Here is a 13,442-nt window from a genome sequence, read left to right on the forward strand (position 1 = left end):
CCTGTATCTTCCTCAAGTGTCACATAATGGTGTAGTGATGGTGTAGTGACTTGTCTTGTAAGCTGCTTTACTTGGTGTTGCCAGACAGTAGAGGAAGCTTACTCTCCCTAGTGTCTGACGACTTCTCCAGGACTGCATCCATGTGTGTGATAAGGTGTACACTCCCTCGTCTCGGTTTATGCTCCTTGGACTCTCTGATCCAGTGCTGGGATTTGTTGCTTTCAACCTGAATTACCCTGACATTATTCCAGTCCAGGATGTGGTTTTGTCTCGTGCAATGGTCATATATGGCTGGTTCCAGATTTTGTTCACGTGACCCTTCTGAGAAAGGAAAGTAGCCTAAACATGTAAAGCAGGTAAACAAATACTTGCATGTGATAAAAAGATAAAAAGAATCACTCATTTTAAAGCTTTTATTGATTATTTAAATAAAGTCAAAGTGATTGGTTGCATTTTTTTCATGAGTCTGTGGGATAAAAATATAAAAAATACTGATTTGTTTAATACATATCAGCTGAAATATGCAAAATGTAAACAAAATGAAAAACAAAAATAAATATTAACAATAAACATGCCTTAACATCCAAATTCAAGCGAAAACTACACAGCATACATATTTTTCATTCATTCTAGATATTTTTTTTTTTGCAGTGCGGCAGTTGAAAGCACAAAGAAGCACCACAAGAATGCGCTAGTTAGCATTAGCATCAGCAGGAACAATAAGCCTTAGTAAATATACAGTGTATGTGACTTGTCTTGACTTGTCACTTGTCCTCAGTTTCCCACACACTAAAATCATGTGTTAAACTGAGGTTACATTCAGACATGACACTAGATCCTTCATTGTATGGCAAGTATAGGGTTAAATATAGATGACTATTTACTCCTCATGTACTTTCTAACTCTGACTCTGGTAAAAAGAAGTGGACCAATGGCAGGACTGTGTTGACAATATGACAAAATTTAATATTAATACTTTTTTTTAATTTTTTTTATGTCAGTTGAGAGCTCAGCTTAAGTCGTTATAATGGAGAGGTCTATAGCCAATTCTTGGTCAGTGAATGCTGGTGTGGTTAGTTTGGGAAAAAAATAAAAAAATAAAAATCAAATCCAAAATCGAGCTTATCAACATTTCCCTGGGGGTGTGATGCTAACTGTAGGCATGCTCTGTCTGGGGCTTCTGGGACTTAAATCTGAGCTTTATTTTACCAGTCTGACTAGAAAGAGCTGACTTACCTGGAACCACAACAGGTGAGATGATGTTTACTGTTTCCCTTTCAAATAACATTACTGTCACAAGCTAGCTCACATTAGCCCACAGTTTTTCAATTAATCACTCTCAGCATTTTGTTGAAAATCACCTAAACAGGACCATGAACGCTCATATTGATCACAGGCTGCTGAAAATGTGTTGTTTAAATCCATTTTGTATTTTTTCTAAAATATTTGTTGTTAATGTGAGCAATGTGTCCTCATGCAGCTGAACATTCTGCCCTACCAATACATGCAGAGCACCCCCAGTGTGATGCTACTGCAAAGTATTAATGCGTCAGATTTTTTTCAGATAACATCCTAATTCAGATGATGGAGTTTTGAGTAATATTGACTAGTTTTGATTACATGAAAATGCCTATACTGTATATAAAAACTGAACAGTGCTGTTTTAAGACCTGGTCCATTCATTTTTACCATTAGTGTTTTTAAAAACTTTAAAATAACCTCATATAATTGATGGTCTATAGGTGCTGCAGATTTTTAAAACGGAGGATTAACCAAACAGTTCAACCTTTGACTCGTATAGTGCCTGTCTCATCCTGGTATCATGCATTTTTCAAAGTTTTTATCTGCGTCATAATGGCGTTTCCTCATTGTGTAATTTGATTCATTCATTGATGTTTGACCTACACCCACAGCATGATACATGCCTCAAGCACTGTTCATATCAAATCATCAGTGGCAGAGGGCCCACCTTGTGATGTCTTGTGGCAATACAGGAAGTGCTCCACTGTATTTTTAAACTCCATACACCTTCACTAGAATCTGGATGATTTCAACCCTGGACTTGCTGATCTCTACCAAATGAAAGGTAAAAGGAGCTGTTAACTTGAAAAGTACAGCTTCATGACATCACAAGGGTTACGGTTACACAAACACATGTGAATGAAACAAAGCACAACTCCAGGTATATTTTTGAGTAAGTAACAGAATTGCGCATAATATGGGACATTTACCTTAACTACATTATAGTGACTGCCACAGGGTCTTCTGTACCAGGGCTCTATGAATATGACACATAAAAATCACATGCTTCCACTTAAAGTCATAAACACAGATACTGCGATTTTTTCAGAGGGACCACACTATCTGAAGCCATTACTCAAACTTTAATCTGACCTTTGTTTCGACACAATCTGACCATAAAGAACTGATATAGCTGGAACTGCAACATGTGAGCTGGTTTGTGATGTTAAACAAGTTTCTCTCAAATAGCATTACAGTCATTACAGAGTGACTAACTGACTAAGCCCCCTCAACTTTATGTCACTGCAAAATATCAATATAAACACTACATTTGGTGCAGTGAGGTTAGGTATTCCCCTACCAACCATGGAGTAGCCAGTTAAACTTTTTCTCACATTTGGGAAGAAAATTATTTTCATGGGGGTCACAACTAATAATACTTGGGAACAGGGCCGGCCCAGCTTATAAGCAGCTGCGTAGCCCCCGAGGCCACCAGAAGGCCCCCAAGAGCCCATACATTTACATTGAAAATAATATATGTCAAGTTTTATTTGGCACAGGGCTTGTGTGGTTACAGCAACCTAAATATCCCTCTAAAACAATTACATTTGTTTTATACCTATAGTTGCAAAATATCAACTGTGCTACATTTGTTTTTGAGTCTGGCAGAGGTGAGGACAGCTATGTGTTTACACTGGTGCAAGGACCCTTTATAATTTAAATTTAAGCCCATTGTTGCCAACTGAAACACATTAAAGTCCACCGGAAACAAATAATAATAATTTTTAGAATTTAAAAATCTTGCTCCCCCTTTATATGTTTGCCTACTGTTCTTGTGGCTATGGTAGTTGTGACATTCTGGATGTTTTCAGTCTGATGTTGGTCATATAAATACAAATACAATTGGTCAAGGTGATGAGAGCATTGTCATAATGTTGTCAAATGTGAATGACCAATAGCTAAGCCAGGAGGCACCGCTGTTGGGGGCCCCAGAGACAAATTAAGCTCACCTTAATTAAACCTTTAGTAAACTAGTCCAGAGCTTCAAAGCATATCATTCTTGTGTGAGCAGTGCTGGGTGTAATGTGAAACATACTATAGATTCAAATAGTATTTGTAATAAAGAACCACAAACAAAGACAGCTCCTTGGAATACAATTGGAATACCTTAGTGTGTTTGTTTATGGGCTTTATTCCCTGGGGGTGTGGTGCTAACTGTAGGCATGCTCTGTCTGGGGCTTTGGGACTTAAATCTGAACTTTATTTTATCAGAAATAGACTTACCTGGAACCACAACAGGTGAGACTAGGTTTACTGTTTCCCTTTCAAATAACATTACTGTCACAAGCTAGCTCGCATTAGCCAACAGTCTCTCACCATTTTCTTGAAAATCACCTAAACAGGACCATGAATGCGCATATGGATCACTGGCTCCTGAAAATGTGTTGTTTAGAGTTTTCACTCTAAAATTAGTTTGGTAGTGTTTGCTAATGTGTGCCATGTGTCCTCATGCCACTGGACATTCTGCCATACAGATACATGCAGAGCACCCCCAGTGTCGGGGGCCCCACATACAAATTCAGCTTAGGTCCCCTGAAAGCTAGGGCTAGCCCTTTTTGGAAATTAAAGAGCCAAAAGTAAAAACTGTTTTCTTAATAATTAAAATCAAAGTTGTAGTTAGCAGTAAATGGTTTATCGTCATCTGTTTCTGTGTTTATACAAAACGGGATATAGCCTTCTCTATATCCTTCTCAATTAAACCTTAAGTAAACTAGTCCAAAGCTTGAAAAAACAGACCAATCTTGTGTGAGCAGTGCTGGGTGTAATGTGAGACGGGTTATAGACTCAAGTGGTCTGTGTAATAAAGAACCACAAACAAAGCCAGCTTCTTGGAATACCTCAGTGTGTTTGTTTATGGGCTTTATTCAAACTAGGCCGAAGACTTAATCAAATAATGAGCAGGTAAAAGGTGATCATGTGGTCGTTCGGAGCTCCAACCCTTTTGTGAGGTCCAGTATTCTCTCTTTTATCTTAAGGGACTGTATATAGTTTATGCTCATACAGTTTTGTTTTATTTTCTTTTTATCACAACTGAACCTGTGTTGCCAGTGCCTTAACCTGCAGATAGAGGACAGGTATACATTTTTCTCATTCTCAGTATATGGACAGGCCATGCCTCATGTGAAAACTCAGAACCTCCAGAAATCAGCATTGAAACTGGCAACCCAAATGAGAGTGTCATGTGAGGCTCATTTTGCTTTCTGATTGGATAATCGTCTTGAACCAAAACACGAAATTAAACAGCATCGCAGTTGTCATTAATAAAAGTTAGTTGATTTTTTTTATGAGAATTTGAAGTTGATTTTACAAATGCAGCAATTACGAGTACAAGATGTACAAAGGCAAATTTTTAGATTAAACTAAGTAAACCAGGACTTTATGAGGTTTGAACGTGGGCAAAAACAAATAACTTCAGAGTACCCCAAATCACAGCCTCAGCTAAACCAGGTCTAAACCAGGTCTAAGCCAGATCTGAACCAGGACTACACTGGACACTCTAAACATTGGACTACATCAGTTACAAAACCAGACTGAAACCAGCTCAAACTTGCAAAGCCCCAACAAAACTATAGACTCCTTAAATTTGCACAGCTGTAAAAGACCAACTTCAGTATTAATAGCGCTGTACCTGATTTTTACTGTCTAAAAAAATGTGAAAACAGAACTCATTTTAAATGGTTTGCAGTGGTCCAAAGTTATTCTTCACTTCCATTATGCATTCTGAACATCCTAATTATTCACCACGATGAGTTTATAAGCACGTTTCAGAGACCAGAGCAGAGTTTGTTGTGACGGTAATGCTAACGCAACTAGCACGCTAATGCACACTCGGAAGTTTGCTCAAAGACATTGGAAAAAATCGGGTAGACCCTTTAAACATTTCTGGATACATCTCTCACCAGTCCAAAATTTAACAGCAGCTCAATCGGTAGGGTGTTCGTCCACTGGTCCAAAAGTGTGTGGGTGTGTGTGAATGCGTGGTTCCTTGCTATAAATTGCTTTGAGTTGATTGAAGGTAGTTTGTTTATTTTATGTTTTCCAACTTTAAGTGCTGCAGGTCTAAACCAGGACTTCATTACAATATAACCATTTGATCACTACCGGTTAGTGATTGATTAACCTTTGTGAAAGAGCTTAAGTCTGCACCGCGCCTCCTGCCTCATGAACTTCATTGTGTTTGCGACCAAACCTGCCTCCAATCTCTCCACAAATATTGAGTCTCTGGATGTGATGGATGTGTTTTTCTGCCCAGCCTCAAGCACAATGTTTCCTTACACGGTGTGCACCCAACGCTAATGTAAAAACACAAACGAATATGGAGCTTTGAAAATGACTGAAATACAGTTTGCACTTGATACCGTTTTATCTTTGTGATAAAAAATAATAGACTGAATATGAAGGGCTTTCTGAGAGGTCACTTCCTGGAGTAGGAGATAGGAGCGCTTTATAGGAGGTAACGTTTAGTCCATAGCAAGGTGTGGTGTGGGTGTGGTGTTTGTGCAGGGTTGATTCACTACAACTGGGACTGAACCATGATTGAACCAGGACTAAACCAAGACTAGACCATGACTAAACCAGAACTAAACTAGGACTAGACCAGGACTAAACCTAGACTAAACCTGGCTTAGACGTGGGCTAAACCAGGACTAAACCATAACTAAACCTGGATTATCAGTACTAAACCAGGACTAGACCAAGACTAAATCAAATCCACATGAAACAGGCTTCAATTTAGAACCAAATAATAAACATGAACACAAAGCAAGGCATATTTATTTGTGTAGCATAGTTGGTACACAGAGTCATTCAAAGTGCTTTACAGGATAAACGTAATCCCATAATAATGACAGCCTATTCGGCCGCTGTTATTAGTGATATCAGCTCGGCCTTTGTAAACTAAGCTCATAAATGATAATACTTTGGAACTATGGGACTTTGAGCACATCATCACAGCTGCTTTGGTTCCCAACAGTTGAGAGATACATCGACATAAACAGGGGCCAAGCCTGAACCTCACCAGGACTTGTGTATGAGCAAAATGTGTCTTGCCCAACTACAGATATAGATTTTATAAGTAGCTCTCGAGGTCAAAACAAGTCTAGAATACTGTCTGCATCTAAATATAAAGCCTTTTATTGTCCGTTAATCAGGAAGTGTGTTGTAGCATCCTAGTTGATGTTAGCTTTACAGTTACAGCAAAACTCCACTCTGGTCTGAGAGCTGTGAAAAGTACTTTTAAACTCATTGCGGTGAGAAATTAGGATGCTCGGAATGCATTAAGTAAGTGAGGAATAAATTTAGACTACTGCCAAATAATTTCCATGGAAATAAACAGGAGGTCAGGTTTGTGGAGATGCAAGCCTGCTCACAGCAAGGATGCAGGGATTTTTAAAATGTTTTTCATTGCAAAAATCCAGCTTAAATTCTTTTATTTTATTATTTTAGGCAAAAAAGTTGCATAATGTTGCTTTTACTGCTATGTCTGAAGACAACATATAAAACCTTGATATTTCATTTATAGTGATCCAAATGTACATGATTTCAGTACTTGTAGCCCCGATGCAGAATCTACAGATGTCAGAAGTTTGGACGTGTTTTTTCAGTGATGTTCCTTATTTATTTCCAAGACTATTTACATTCACTGAAGGCATCAAAACTTTGAATAGCACATGTGGAATGTTGTAAACAAAAGATTAACTCAAAATATCTCAAAATTAAATAATAATAATAAAAATAATAATAATAATAATTAACCTTTGAACCCTGCTTTGGACTTTTTGCATTTCTTGACCCTAACTCAAAGCTGTGAAGTGAAAATCACTTCAGGAGACTTCATCAAGAAGTTCATCGAGAAGGAGGAGGGGTTATTTCACTTTTTCCTTTACTGCATAATTCCACATATCTTGCATTATATATCTGATGTCTTATGTGTGTATATAAAATGTATAAAGTAGTGAACATTAAGGAGAACAACACTAACTGAGAGTACATGTCCAAACTTCTGTCTGGTTGTGTACATCACAATAGATTTTGTATTGCTTAAATGTTTTTTGCTAACATTATTATTATTATTTTTTTTTCACATATAAATAGTTAACTGCTCTAAGAATCTCTGAAGCCATTGTGTTCGAACCAGGACATGAACTTTGATGCCCCACCGAAAGAACCAAAATATTCAGGTGCGGGAGTATACAGAGCGTGTACAGATCTGCCATATAAATAAGATTGAATATAATTATAAATATATGACATTGTATGAATTCAAATGTAGAATGTGAAATGTTGCTTTATTTTGTTTTTTAGTGTGAATCTTTATTTAAAAATTCTAACTCTGATCTGTGTGTGCTGTCATTCTTTGGAGCGTTCACACTGTTGAACTGAAACTACACGAGAGGATAGTCTGAGGGGAAAGTACCTGTATTACATACGTATCACAGTTTTACATCAGTAAAGGGGAGTAAAAGAGGGTAAAGGGAGGTAAAGGAGGTTAAAGGGAGGTAAAAGGGGGTACGGGGAGGGTAAAGGGGGGCAAAAGGAGGCAAAGAGAGTAAAGCAGGGGTCTCAAACGCAAATTAGCTGGGGGATAAAGCAGAGTCTGGGTGAAGCTGGCATTCCACAAAAAAAGCTTTGTTAAAATCTTTTCAAAAGTCAACGCTGTTTTCAACATACATGAGGAAATATGCCAATTCTTATGGATTTTATGAATATGTACTGTTATTTGTTGAATCTTTTGTGACGGAAGTACACAGAGTGAGTGACACGTGTGTTTGTTGTTTACCGATTTGGTGGAGCTTTCTACACGTAACATGGTAATGACACACCAACATCAAACTTTCATATTGTCCTGCGGGCCACAAAATATCATCACGTGACCCGCAATTGGCCCCGGGGCCGTGAGTTTGAGGCTCCTGGGGTAAAGGGAGGTAAAGGGGGTAAAGGGGGTAAAGGGAGGTAAAGGGAGCCTGGGGGCCCAGGGCCTGCTGGCACACTTGCCTCTTTCATGTGTCTGAAACTGAATACAACAGAAATGTGACATGTGCCCAAAGAAAGGGCAACATTTCAGCTAGTCTGTTCTTTTGATTCTCTCTCGCTATCTCTCTATCACATACAAAGTTATTTTATTTTGATTCTATCTCTCTTTCTGTCTCTCTATCCCACACAGTTATGGAATTTTGATTCTATCTCTCTCTCTGTCTCTCTATCACATACATTGTTATGAAAGTTCAAAAAGGTTTGGACAGTTTTGACAACAAGCCAGTTGTGCTGTAAGTTATTATTATTTACAATGCTTCCAGATATACACTGTTTATACAAATACATCTCATTCAAGTGATGACTTCAGGGCTCTGGTTTGGGTCACAACAAGAATCATTCTGACCAAGCCCTGTAAAGTGTGTTTTAGTGCTCTGGTCAAATGGACTCTTTTTAATATGTGAACATTATTCACTAGTTCGAGTGATGTTTTGTTTTAAATGGAGTTTAACTATGGAACCCCCAGCTGGGATGTTACGAAGTATGGCTTTAACTTTCTATATCCATGGAATCATGCCTCCAGAAAGTTACGTTCTGTAGCTTTAAAAAAAAAAAAAAAAAAAAGCTCATAATTGTGCTAATAAGGTAAGGCAAAGTATTTTGTTTGAAGAACAATTTAAATAAAATTGGCTGATCCATTGGCTTATCATTTAGCTTGAAATAAACAATGTGTCTAAACAACTGAGAACATTTTTAACAAATGCAACCAGCCAAATCCACTGTTATCCAAATTTTGATATGCTGAACTGTATTTATTTCTTGTTTTACACTGTGTGACTGTAGTACCGTGTGTGGCTCATATGTTTTTGATGGAGATAAGGATCAAACAGCACTTTCAGTTCATCTTCGGCTTCATTTCTGTGAAAATAATAAAACACTTAATATATTACCTACAGGTTTTATTGTATAATGATTCAGAGGTCAAAAGTCAACTGCAGACAATTATATACATGCACCAATTCAACTATCATTCACTAAAGAAAACACTAAAACCCAACAGTGTGCATCTTCTCCCCGTGTGACTGTGTCTCCTCTGTTCAGCCAGGAAAGAAATTTGTTCAAATCAAATGTTGCTTTTACTGAAAATGTTTATGTTCCAATTTTGTGTATTGATTCTCATGAAGATTATTCAGTCAGAAAGCAGAATGCATCTCTCATCTGGGTTGCCTTTCACATGTGGGATGAACGTTTGTTTAAATTAGACAAATTTAAATGAACGTTTTAATAAGGTGTCAACACCGTCCTGAGCTCTACTCTCACAAAACACTGCCAGGGAAAGTCCAAAAGTTTGGATTTGGGGGACGTAGTGTAAAAAAACAAAAATAATAGAAGACTTTATAAGTTCTCTGTCTGACCATGGTGTTCCTTCAGTGTGAATCAGCCCTTAATGCCCTTCAGCCTAAATAACAGATGACTCTCTTGGCTTTGTTTGAATGAATGTGGACACTTAAAGACACTTCTGCATACTTTTTTTTTGCATAGATTTTTATTAAAAGTGAGAGCTATCGCATTTGAGCTGGTCACATGACATGGCGCAGACGTTCTCTCCGAAGCCTGTTCCGTGTGCGCTCCAGACACTGTGAGTGGGGTACTTGAAGATGTTCTACAAAACCCAAGTTTTTAGTCACTTTTTATTTTTGAAAGTTGTGGTGATGGGCTACATGGACATTCATATGCTGCATTTATCCTTGGGAAAATGTTTCAAATAGTATTACTTTGTAATTAATGTAATTGGAAGGGCAAAGCATGCTTTTGTCACTCGTAAACTTACAGTGGGAAGAGTACTGTTACACTATACAATATATTACTGAAGTAAGAGTACTGTTACACTGTTGAATGTATAGTGTAATTTCCACTCGCACGGTCCACTTAGGGCCACCAAAACAGTTGGGTAGGGGGCACCCCCAGCCAGGGACCATTTCCTTTATAAATAGCCCAGGCCCTTTTGGGTGTGACACAGGTCTAGCAAGACACAGCTATGACAATTACAAAAAGGCGCGACAATTACAAAAAGATCACTGCTATAGGAGCATCAACCACAGATCAACAACAACATTAAGACAAAAAAACAAACAAACAGTTATAAACGGTAAATAATAGTTTCTCACCAGATGCTGACCTGGTCTTGTTTCAACTAAATGATTTGAATTAAAGTAAAGTAAAGCAGGATTTTGATATTGACAAGTGAATACATAAATGGTAAAGGTGCTTTAGGTCAATTTATAAAGAAAGGTCTCTCTTTGAGTAAAGATGGTTTATTATACAATCAGAAGGAACTTCTGGAAATATTTTGTCAATAATGTGAATAGTCAAACATTAAACTCTACACACATTATAAAGTTAGTAGAAAAAAAATTGTTGCATGTCAGTATACGGTAAAAGGGAACACAGTCTGGTTCCCTTTTTACTGAATAAAGTGACAAGAAATTCAAAGTTAAGCTTAAACCTTACACACACACTACGCTATTAGGGCACATAGGGAGAGCAGCACACAGCATGGGCATTGATGGAACCATCGATGCCCCACAAGTCTTCTGCAAGACGACCTCCTCCTCAGTGACTCTGGACGGAGGACAGTGGATACATGACTCAACACACTTATAACACTCGGTATGATGCATACCTTGACTGCCCAACTGTCCCATGACTGGAAAGAAACAAAATGGTGTCAAAGCCAAAATTTCAAAAAGTGTCTCAGATTATCCAAATTGACCTTAGGCCTGTGTAAATTTGCTCACATAGTCCCCTTAGACTGACAGACCCATTAAACATACCGTATTTTCCGGACTATACATTGCTCCGGAGAATGACGCATCAGCAAAAAATGCATAATAATGAAGTAAAAAACATATAGGTCGCACTGGACTATAAGTCACATTTTTGGAGGAAATGTATTTTATAATTGGAGACCAAAAACAGACAGGAAAGTTATAAAAATAACAATAAAATAGACAACAACAGGATAAATAGCAGTACAGTACACTAACATAACACATTTATATTTATTTAGCTACATGAAGCATAGACAGCGAACTGAATATGTGTCTGGTATGTTAACGTAAGATATTAACAGTTAATCAAATAACTAAAGGATAAAAAACAAGCTAACCAGTTTACTCTCGATTTCACTCCAAATCTTCGTGCACAACTGATTTAAAACAGCGCCAACCGGAAAACGAGTTTCATGCAAGTTCATGCAAGATAATGTGCGCGTCATGAGCCAGGACCAGCATTTGATTTTATGTTTATGTTATTTACATGTTTATTGTAGACTGTGATGGCAGAGCTGAGTTACACAACATATATTGGAATAAATTACTATAGGCTGGGCCAGCCCTACCAGCAACAGATCTGGGCAAGAAACGCACCACTACTACAGTCTAATTAAAACCAATCTAACTAGCCAAAGTAAGACTGGTGGATGATTGGTGTTCTGGCCTCATCTCCCCCCCTGGGCCCTGTGTCCTGGTGGAGGGTAGGATGGTTGGATGGGAGAAAATGTGGGATTGTGTGGGAAGCTTTTTGAGTTCCTTTTTTTATATACTTTTTTATAATTAAATCTGATTGATCTGGTTTGATTAATAGAATTAGCATTAGATACATAAGTTTGATGCCCAGCTGTGGAACATTCCAGTCAAAGCTATGACATCTCCATGGAGACAAGAAGGCAGTAGAAGCCGCATCAGAAAAGTGACACAGTCCTTCTTTATGCTATTTTTACTTTATGTTCTGTTTGCAGTGTAAGTTATGGAAACAGGGCTGTCATAAAACACACACTGCACTTTGACCGGCAGTTAAGCCTCACATATCTATCTTTATGGTGCAGACTGATGAGGGTGGGGCTGAGCTGTACCTGTCTGCGCTAGCTCATCACGACTGGAGGACTTTCAAAGACAAGAACAATATACATGCTTATATGCTGCATCAGCGTTCGACAAATACAAAGACTGTCCATCATTGAGCCCAATCGGAGTCAAGTTTATCCAAATGTGTGTGTATGTGTGTACAAATAATTGTTAATATACAATAGAGTTATAGGAAACACACATTATAGTGGTAACCAGCACGCAGAGAGTATGAGAACAAAAAGTACTGTAATGTGCATGTTCTTAACTTAAACTTGTTAGCCACACGAAAGACTGACAATATACACTTTGTTCCATTTGAAGGGCATATGACAAGTTTTCATGTTTTTTTCTAATTTCCTATTTGCAAGTTTAGAATAAATGAATAAATGTTGAAAAATATGAAAATGAGTTTTAATATGGAATCCTTCTCTGTCATCAGTGCACAAAATGTGCAACACGTTGTTGTTTTTTTACATAGCCTGTATAAAGAAGTAGTGAGTGTGACCTCACCCAAATTGGAGCCAGAGTTGATGGTGCTGGAATATATATATATATATATATATATATATATATATATATATATATATATATATATATATATATATATATATATATATATATAGAAATTTATAGTATCTCTACAACAAACTCCATTTTATACCTAATTCAAAATGTCAGAGGAGTTCATTATCATGAGGCTAATGTTGTTCTGATGCACACGTCTCATTAGTTTACATTGTGTAAACCCATTTTGCAAGTTTTTTTGTTTGCTCATCAAAACCACATATATTTCTTTATTATAATTTTATGTATAGGCTTTCAATGGCTGATGCGCACTCATGGTCCCTCAGTAGGGATGGGCGATACCACATTTTTTAAACAATATCAAGTACTTTTGAGGGTGAAGACTGTAGTCTAGTTTTTGTATAACTTAAAGAAGTTTACATGTCCAGAACATGATGCTAATTTTTATTTGAGTGTGAACAGAGCCAGCGAGCACGTGAACAGAGCCATTGTGCATGTGAACAGAGCTAGTGTGCATGTGAACGGAGGCAGTGTGCACATGAACCATTATGTGCATGTGAACAGAGCCAGCTCCATAACCCGACAGTTCCTGTCCAGCCCCACACTCTTTTTCGAGGTTTCATTCTTGTTATATCACAGACCAAGTGTGATTTCAGTTTGGCACTATTTTTCAGACTAGGGTTTGCATTGTGGAGAAAATATACCACATTTTTTAAACAATACCAAGTAGTTTTG

Source organism: Periophthalmus magnuspinnatus, chromosome 3 (assembly GCF_009829125.3).
Source record: "Periophthalmus magnuspinnatus isolate fPerMag1 chromosome 3, fPerMag1.2.pri, whole genome shotgun sequence".
Classification (NCBI taxonomy): Eukaryota; Metazoa; Chordata; class Actinopteri; order Gobiiformes; family Gobiidae; genus Periophthalmus; species Periophthalmus magnuspinnatus.